Source organism: Carcharodon carcharias, chromosome 2 (assembly GCF_017639515.1).
Source record: "Carcharodon carcharias isolate sCarCar2 chromosome 2, sCarCar2.pri, whole genome shotgun sequence".
Classification (NCBI taxonomy): Eukaryota; Metazoa; Chordata; class Chondrichthyes; order Lamniformes; family Lamnidae; genus Carcharodon; species Carcharodon carcharias.
This window is the reverse complement of record NC_054468.1, coordinates 88,759,202-88,767,077: the sequence shown is the minus strand read 5'-3', so window position 1 is coordinate 88,767,077 and position 7,876 is coordinate 88,759,202. Positions and strand designations below refer to the sequence as shown.

Here is a 7,876-nt window from a genome sequence, read left to right as displayed (position 1 = left end):
GAAATCAAGAGGGGGCTGGATAGAGTAGATAGAGAGAAGCTGTTCCCGTTCATAAAAGGATCAAGAATGAGAGGGCTCAGATTTGAAGTGTTTTGCAAAAGAAGCAAACGTGATGTGAAAAAAAACTTTTTCACACAGCGAGTGGTTTGAGTCTGGAATGCACTGCCTGGAACTGTGCTGGAGGCAGGTTCAACTGAGGTACTCAAGAAGGCATTAGATGATTATTTAAATAGAAACAATATGAAGGGTTACGGGGAAAAGGCAGGAGAGTGGCACTAAGTTATAATGCTCATTTGGAGAGCTGGTGCAGACACGATGGGTGGAATGGACTCCTTTTGCACAGTAACAATTCCGTGATTCTGGGTGTTAAGGGGTATGGATTTGAGGTATAAATCAGCTTTGATCAATAATGGTGGAACAGGCTGGAGGGGCTGAATGGCCTACTCCTGTTCCTATGTTCCTATAGTCCATTGTGTGGTGACTGAGCACATTTACATTTATTGAGGGCCAGCAGCGCTGCCTGAGAGGCTCCTGCTTTTATGCTTACAGCACGCTCTAGGTAAGTTAGACCGACATTCTATGAGATGCAGCTGTTGCGAAAGTCAACTAAGACATGCGATAGTGAGGTGTTTGAGAGGTTGAAGTGTGTGGAGATGTTCTGCTACTGGCAATGATGTTTTGGGTTCTTCAGCATTCCGCCTCGACAGACCTGGACTTGTCTCTCACTGTCTCTGACAGTGTGAGTCCACTTGGAGATTTGCGATCCCTCCCCCATCTTCAAATTCCACCCAGAATGAAGGTATCTGAGGAAAAATCATTACCCACGGCCATATTCTTGTATTTTATTATTATTGAGCAGGGCCACAGGATGGAGTGTATCAGGAAGATTTAAGGAGGATAGGCTTCAACAGACATTGTTCTCACTCACAGGCACTAGAGGTCATGAGGATCAGAGTAAAGACATGTGCACAAGAGCATGTTTCACCAAAGGCGCAGGAGTTGCCAGTAAAAGACCCATCACTGCCTTGACTGATGAAGTCGGGCTCTATAGGTTGCTCTGTCTCCTGTCAATCACAGTTGCAGCCTGTTGCGTCCATTCAAAAAAGTCTGTACTTGGCCATTGCTGGAGATCAAAAAAGTCTGTACTTGGCCATTGCTGGAGAAGTGGCCCTAGCCTTCCTGGAGGGAGAATGACATGAAGGAAAGCATCACAGTGACCTTCACTGTAGACTTCTCCAGCGGCTGCTGTGAGGGGCATTGGAGCACATCCCATTACTGCAGTCTGCCTTTAATGATGGTGCCTCATCTCTTCCCTCCCACTTCCAAATAAAGGAATATTCCTTCAATCTCAGAGCAGCACAACACATCAACTTTCTGCCTTGAAATGACCGTGCCAGTAATCATTATCAGATTGAATAAATAAATACCCAATAAGTGTTTTCCTTTCTCTAGGACTCTAACCAGCAAGAGTAGCAAGGCACCCATAAGTGCCAGTTCCAGTTATTATAACAGAGCCTAAAGTGAACACAAGCCAACCTACTCTTTCCTCACATTGTGCCGTTCTTTCAACCACTATTCTGAGGTGCAATCTGAAAGTAGGGATCATGGGAGATGATTGATTATCCATGTTCTACAAAAAGGTTATGGGACCAAAGTGGCCTTCATCTCAGGGCAGTGGGTTTCTGACAGGGAACCGCTTCTGGATGCATCTCTGGAGCATGTCACCTCCTACATTCCACTGGTGTGATACACTAAGGGGGAAGGCTGGTAGCCTGATACCCATCGCATTCCTAAGAGACAGCAGTGTCAGGCAGCGCAAATTGCTATTCCACTGGGCCCTGGATCTGTGTCCACCTTGAACAGTGGAATGAAAAACAGAGCAGGGCTGCCATGACATACAAACCAATGTCTACAGGATGATGAATAAAAACAGAAAATGCTGGTAAAACTCAGCAGCTCTGGCAGCATCTGTGGAGAAAGAAACAGAATTAACAGAGCTGTAGAAGAGTCATGTGGACTCAAAATATCAATTCTGTTTCTCTCTCCACAGATGCTGTCAGACTTGAGTTTTACTAGCATTTTCTGCTTTTATTTCAGATTTCCAGGATCTGCAGTATTTTGATTTTATCTACAGGATAATGTTGAGTTGATTCCCTATTACCACCCCACCTGCAGTCTCTCCTTCTGCGGAGCTGATGGACCCATCTGGCTTCTCACTGCTTCTTAGGTGGGGGTCAGCTGCAGATTACAATGAAGAGGAAGCTTCCCTGATACCACAAATAATAGATGCAGACTCAAGAGGCATAGCTGTCAAGAGTGTATTGTGAAGGCTTAGTTGTATAGCTGTTACTTTGTAGAAGATGAAGAGCATGCTGTTGCACTAGAAAGGTGAGAATGAAAGGTATGTAACCTTGCTTACCCTGATAATGTCTTTGAAATTGTACATTGCTGGTGTTGTGGAGTCCTGGGTATGAGGAAATCAGCACTCTATGCCAATACTACCTCCCTGCCACGGACATCCAGCACTGCCTGTCCTTCTGATCTACTTCATTAAGGAGGTTTTGCAAATCAGACTCTATGAAACTGTGACATCTTCATCCTGGTCTCTATGTCATCACTTGACCCTTTGTTGATTGCCTCTGCCAGCTCTCCCTGTGTTAAACATTCTTGCAAAATGGCAAAAAAAAATCATGAGATATCCAGTCAAGCCAGCTGACAGTCAATTGAGTAAGCCACGCATCGTCCCTTTTGCTTCCCCAGCCTCCTGTTGCAATCTTCAATGAGAATTTGTTTCCTCCAGCCTCCTGCTGCAATCTTCAATGAGAATTTGCTTCCTCCAGCCTCCTGCTGCAATCTTCAATGAGAATTTGTTTCCTCCAGCCTCCTGCTGCAATCTTCAATGAGAATCTGCTTCCCCCAGCTTCCTGCTGCAATCTTCAATGAGAATTTGCTTCTTCAAAGGCTCCTCCAGCAGTTATTTTACACAAATGGAAGGGGAGTGACTGGATTGTTCCACAGAGAGCCTACATGGACTCGATGGGCCGAATGGCCTCCTTCTGTGCCATAATGACCCTATGGCACTATCACTGCTTCAATGGATATATAAATAAGATGACCCATGAAACTCTGGTGTAAACACCTCTCCAGGTGAGTGGAGGTCCAACCCAGTTTCCATTGGTACAACTTCAGTGCAATTCACCAATGTGGAATATTTGAAGCCACTGTGTGGAAGCAGTTATGAAAAATCCCAGGGAATATTAACACGAGCTCAAACATATCACTGTCATCATTGGTCTCACTGAGAGGCTGTGAATAGTATGAATGTGTGAAGTGTGGAGCAAGTGAAGATACGATTCAAGCTACAAGATGCCGGAATGGTGTACTGCATCGTTATGACAACAAGAGTCCAACTTACACTACTCAAAGAAGGCACCATCTCTGGTGGAATGATATTCCATCATTAATCCTGATGAATTCTAGCTCATTTTACACACGATTGCTGGAGACAGATCTTGGGCATATTGCGGGAGGGGCTTCTGAGGGTTAAGGAGGTTGAAGAAGGATCGTTCCTTAACAAGTATTGGAGCCACATCATTGCATTCCCAGATGCTGACTCAGATCACGCTCTCTCTTTCTTCAGGTACCATGCCCTAAGAGGGCATTGGCAACCTTGGGCCTCCATGTTAATCTTGCTCTGGAGGTGTGGATCATCTTCTTTGATGGTAAATTCATCCAGTTTGCAAGGCTCTTTAAAAATTACATTCTTTGTCTACCTCGATCTCTTTTACCATCGATCTCCCCATCAGCTTCAGACTTTCTAAATCATGATTTTGTGCCCAAGAAATTCCAACTGTCTCTTCCTGACCTTGGTCAGCAGAATTCTTTTGGTCTCAGGTTTTACTCGTACTTCTTCATTAATAGTGTGACTTGTCCAAGATAGCTTCATTATTTGCCTCAAAAAACTCCACTCTGGAGCCTCAATTCTTCTCTACATTGCCTCATTGATTGCCCAGCACTTGCTTCTGTATGTCAAAATTGGTGTGATGGAGCATTCCAGGGTCCTCAGCTTTGTCTTTGTGGCTAATTTTGAGTTGATCACAATCTTTTTTATTTTGGCAATCTTTGGTAATCCCAATCCTTCGTCTTTTTTTTGGTTGCATTTTCTGCCCGAAGTTTACATATTTCTTGGGTAACAAAATTTGGCCACCTGTTTGATCTTTTCATTCTTCACTGTGATCTTCCATTCTGGTGTGACTTTCTTTTTGGACATTTTGTTTTCTTACAACTTATGCTCAGCCCTTTCTTCTCCCTTTCACTCACTACCCTGTCCAAAATCTTGTGCAGTATCTCTTCAGGTCGGCAATAAGAATGGTGTCATCAGCCTATCTTATATTATTAAGGTTGTAACCGCCAACTAATAATCCAGGAAGGTCTTCAATCTCTCTAAGAATATTTGCACTATATAAATTGACTAAATCTGGGGAGCAAAATACACACTGACCCCTCTTTTAATCTTCACAAAATCACTTTGATCATTTTCAATTTTTATGGCCGCAGATAGTTCCCAATATAGATTTCTTATTACTCTTAAGATCTTTGCCAGCAAGGTCAATAGACTCTAACATGCTCATCAGTTCTTCATGTTTCACCTTATCAAATGCCTGAGTGTAATCAATAAAACACATGAATACACCTTTTGTCATCTCTATGGCTCTTTTTGATAGGGTGCGCACCATAAAGACAGCATTTCTCATTCCTCCATCTTCTACAATACCACAGTGAAGAACTGAAATTTCTGGCTTTATCTTGCTCCTGGCCTTACTCATCAGTACTCGAAGAAGGATCTTAGTAATGTGACTCATCAGACTGATAGTGCGAAGGATTTCACATTCAATTGCTTTGGGATTTTTAGGGAGTGCAATAAATATTGGTTTACTCAAGTCTCCTGGGATTTCTCCCGTGCCGTAAACGTCATTGAAGATGAGAGTCAGTTTGTCTATTGCAAAGTCTTCTAAAATTTTAATTTGTTTGGTGACTATTTCATCTGGGCCTAAATATCTGGTTCAAGAAGCATCTAAGAAGAAAACAAACATGGAAAAGTCCAGGTGACATGACCAGAAATGAAACTGACTGTGTGACAATAAATTGCAGATTCCAAAACTCAGTTCCACAAGCAAAGGCCCATCCCTGGATGTCGACTGTGGAGGTGACCATGTACCTGTAGTTTGTACCATCAAAATAAAGCTGAGGAAGTAGAATTAATCAGGGGCATTAAAGAGTCTAGATTATGAACTACTCAATACAGAGAGCACAGTTAAAGAAAAATTTAAAGTGGAAGTTCAAAACTGTTTCAAACAGCTTGAAGGCCAAGGAAGCCATTCAACATGAGGAATATTCAAAGCATCAATGTTAGAATCATCAAACAGCACCATTGCAATTAAAGAAAAGAGAAAGAAATAAAAAAAGGAGACAAGTGGAATATTGGACCTGATGGAGGACAGAAGGAAGGTAAAGCAAATAGATCGATAGAAATATCAGGAATTGAATTAAAGGATCAAAAATATGTTGAAGAGAAGGAAAAGTGGCTGAACAAAAAATGTGAAGGAATAGAAAAGGTTCAAAATACAGTCTCAAGAACAATGCATAAAGATATTAGAGAAATCACAGGAAAAGTTGGCTGTACATCTGGTGGATGCATCAAAGGGAAATGTGAGCAAGTTATCATGGAAAGTGGCTAAGTGCTCGCAAGATGGACTGAATACATACAAGGTTTATTTGAGGGCAACAGACAAGAAGAAAAGCCAGCAATTAAGAAAAAACACGGATGGTCCAAAGATTATGAAAGACTCAGATGAATATGTTATCTTTACATTAAATGTGGAATCGTGGTAGTGCCATAGTGATAATGGTACGGTTTTTCAAAGTTTGTAATATGCCACTTCATATTCCGTGTTGGGGTTTGGGGGAAGAAAAGCACCATTGTCAAAGTTCACCGTGCCAACACTGTTTATCAGTGTCAAAATACTGCAAAATTCAGTTTCTTGAGATCAATGGGAATGAAAATCAGGGAGCTTCCATATTGGGCAGTTTTATACCTGACAACAAGTTGAAATTCTACCCACTTGTTTTTACAAACTGCCATATAATACCAAATCATATAAGCTGTGACTGCTCAGGAATTGTCAGGTGTCAGGGATTTCCAGTTGAATTCTGACAAACTTATAAGCATAAAATGCCACTGTAATTAAATTCTGAGCATCCCCTTACATTCTACAGTCAGGAACCAAGGGGAACATACAATCTTCATCCAAGCACACAATTTCCAACAATTAGTACGCGGCACATAGTCAGACACTCATCTCAATAACATGAGAAAATACAGTAATAGAAAGCCTGGTTCTGGTTTTGTTGTAATAAAGTGTTGCAATGTCAAAGGTTAAGCAGATGTAGCCGAGGAGGTGACGATGCCATAAAAAAGCCTACCTTTGGTAGCGCAACCCAGGGATCAATAAGTCTTTTTAATGGAGGGGGGATGAGGGCAGAGCTGGGCACAGTGGAAACTGCCACTCTACGCATGGACCAGATTCAAGTCCAGCTGCTATTGGTAGGACATGAGACTATTTCCACTGGAGTAGGAAAGGCTAAGAGTAGATTTAATTGGGGTTTTTTTACAATTATGAATGGTTTTAACAGTGAATAAGGAAAGATGGCTGGGGAGTCAGCAACAAGGGGTCTTCAATTTAAAACTGTCACTAACTGAGTGGGCAGAGAGATTAAGAGAAGATTCTTCATATAGAGAGCTGTTATGAGTAGACCGTGAGAGACTGTTGCATCTTCTGAAGGAATTGGAGAAAGATGCAGGGTTATGTGGAGAGGTGGACCGTGGAATTAGTTTTAGATTGTTCTAGCAAACAGTCGGCACAGACATGATGGTCACTTTCTATCCTGTAAATGGCTATGATTCAATGGTAGGTCCTTTCTCTAATGGAAACTAGTAAGTGTATTCAGTTAGGCATTGCACTATCAATTCTGGAGCGATGGTTCAAATTCAGCTCAGACAGATGAGATGAAGGTATCCTCTTTCTGGTGAAGAGTGGTTAGCATCATCCAACTGAGGGAGAGGGGTTTAAAAGTTCTCTTGGCCCTTAAGATCCATGTTCCATGGGTCTTAATTGAAGACAGTCAGGGCAATCTCGACCAAGGTCTCAGCAAATAAGTGATAAGTGCATGCCGCAGAACTGTTGTAATATTTTAATTTCTAACTAGCACAAGCTTAACATGAATGGAAATACCAAAATGGTACAGCAAGGGAGGTAGGGTTAAGCACACTGTCAGGCAGTCTAAGGGGCTCTGTACTATACACAATATATTGGAGCCACACTTATTTGATTGAAGTCTGCACAATGCTACCACTACGACAATGCAATTCAAATTCCCAGCAGCCTCGTCTCTCAGCTTGAAGAATTTAAACACAGCAGACACACTGAAGTGAATAAACAGACGTATTCACACTCAAATGCACCCATGTACCACAAGCATTCATTCACCCACTCACCTCTCTCCTCGAACACAAAGACAAGTAAGAGTGTGTGCACCTGCTCTCCCCTCCCTCCCTTCCACACACTCATTCTTCTTCAGTTAGTTATGTGTTGATCAAATTTCAACTGTCCTGGTTTTTTGGACTCTGACATCCCCAAATTGAACACAGTGATACTAAGACATTATGGCTGGCTCTTCAATGGGTGGCCTCGTCTTTACAATGCGTTAACTTGTGGTGGGTTTGATTAACTAGCACCCATTCTTCTGATGTCTTCAGATTTGTGATCTCCTTACACACATCAGCTAGAAGGCCCTAAAACATAAAGAATATCTCAGT

General features: G+C 42.1%; 1 protein-coding gene across 1 annotated transcript in view; it reads right to left on the bottom strand.

Annotated features, from left to right (window-relative positions):
* Positions 1 to 215: 215 nt before the first annotated feature.
* Positions 216 to 7,876, bottom strand: part of sned1 (sushi, nidogen and EGF-like domains 1) — a 229,237-nt gene continuing 221,576 nt past the window's right edge. Inside the window, exon 28 of the mRNA XM_041181506.1 lies at positions 216 to 7,852. The gene's annotated coding sequence lies outside the window, so the exon portion shown is untranslated. The remainder of the gene's footprint in view (positions 7,853 to 7,876) is intronic.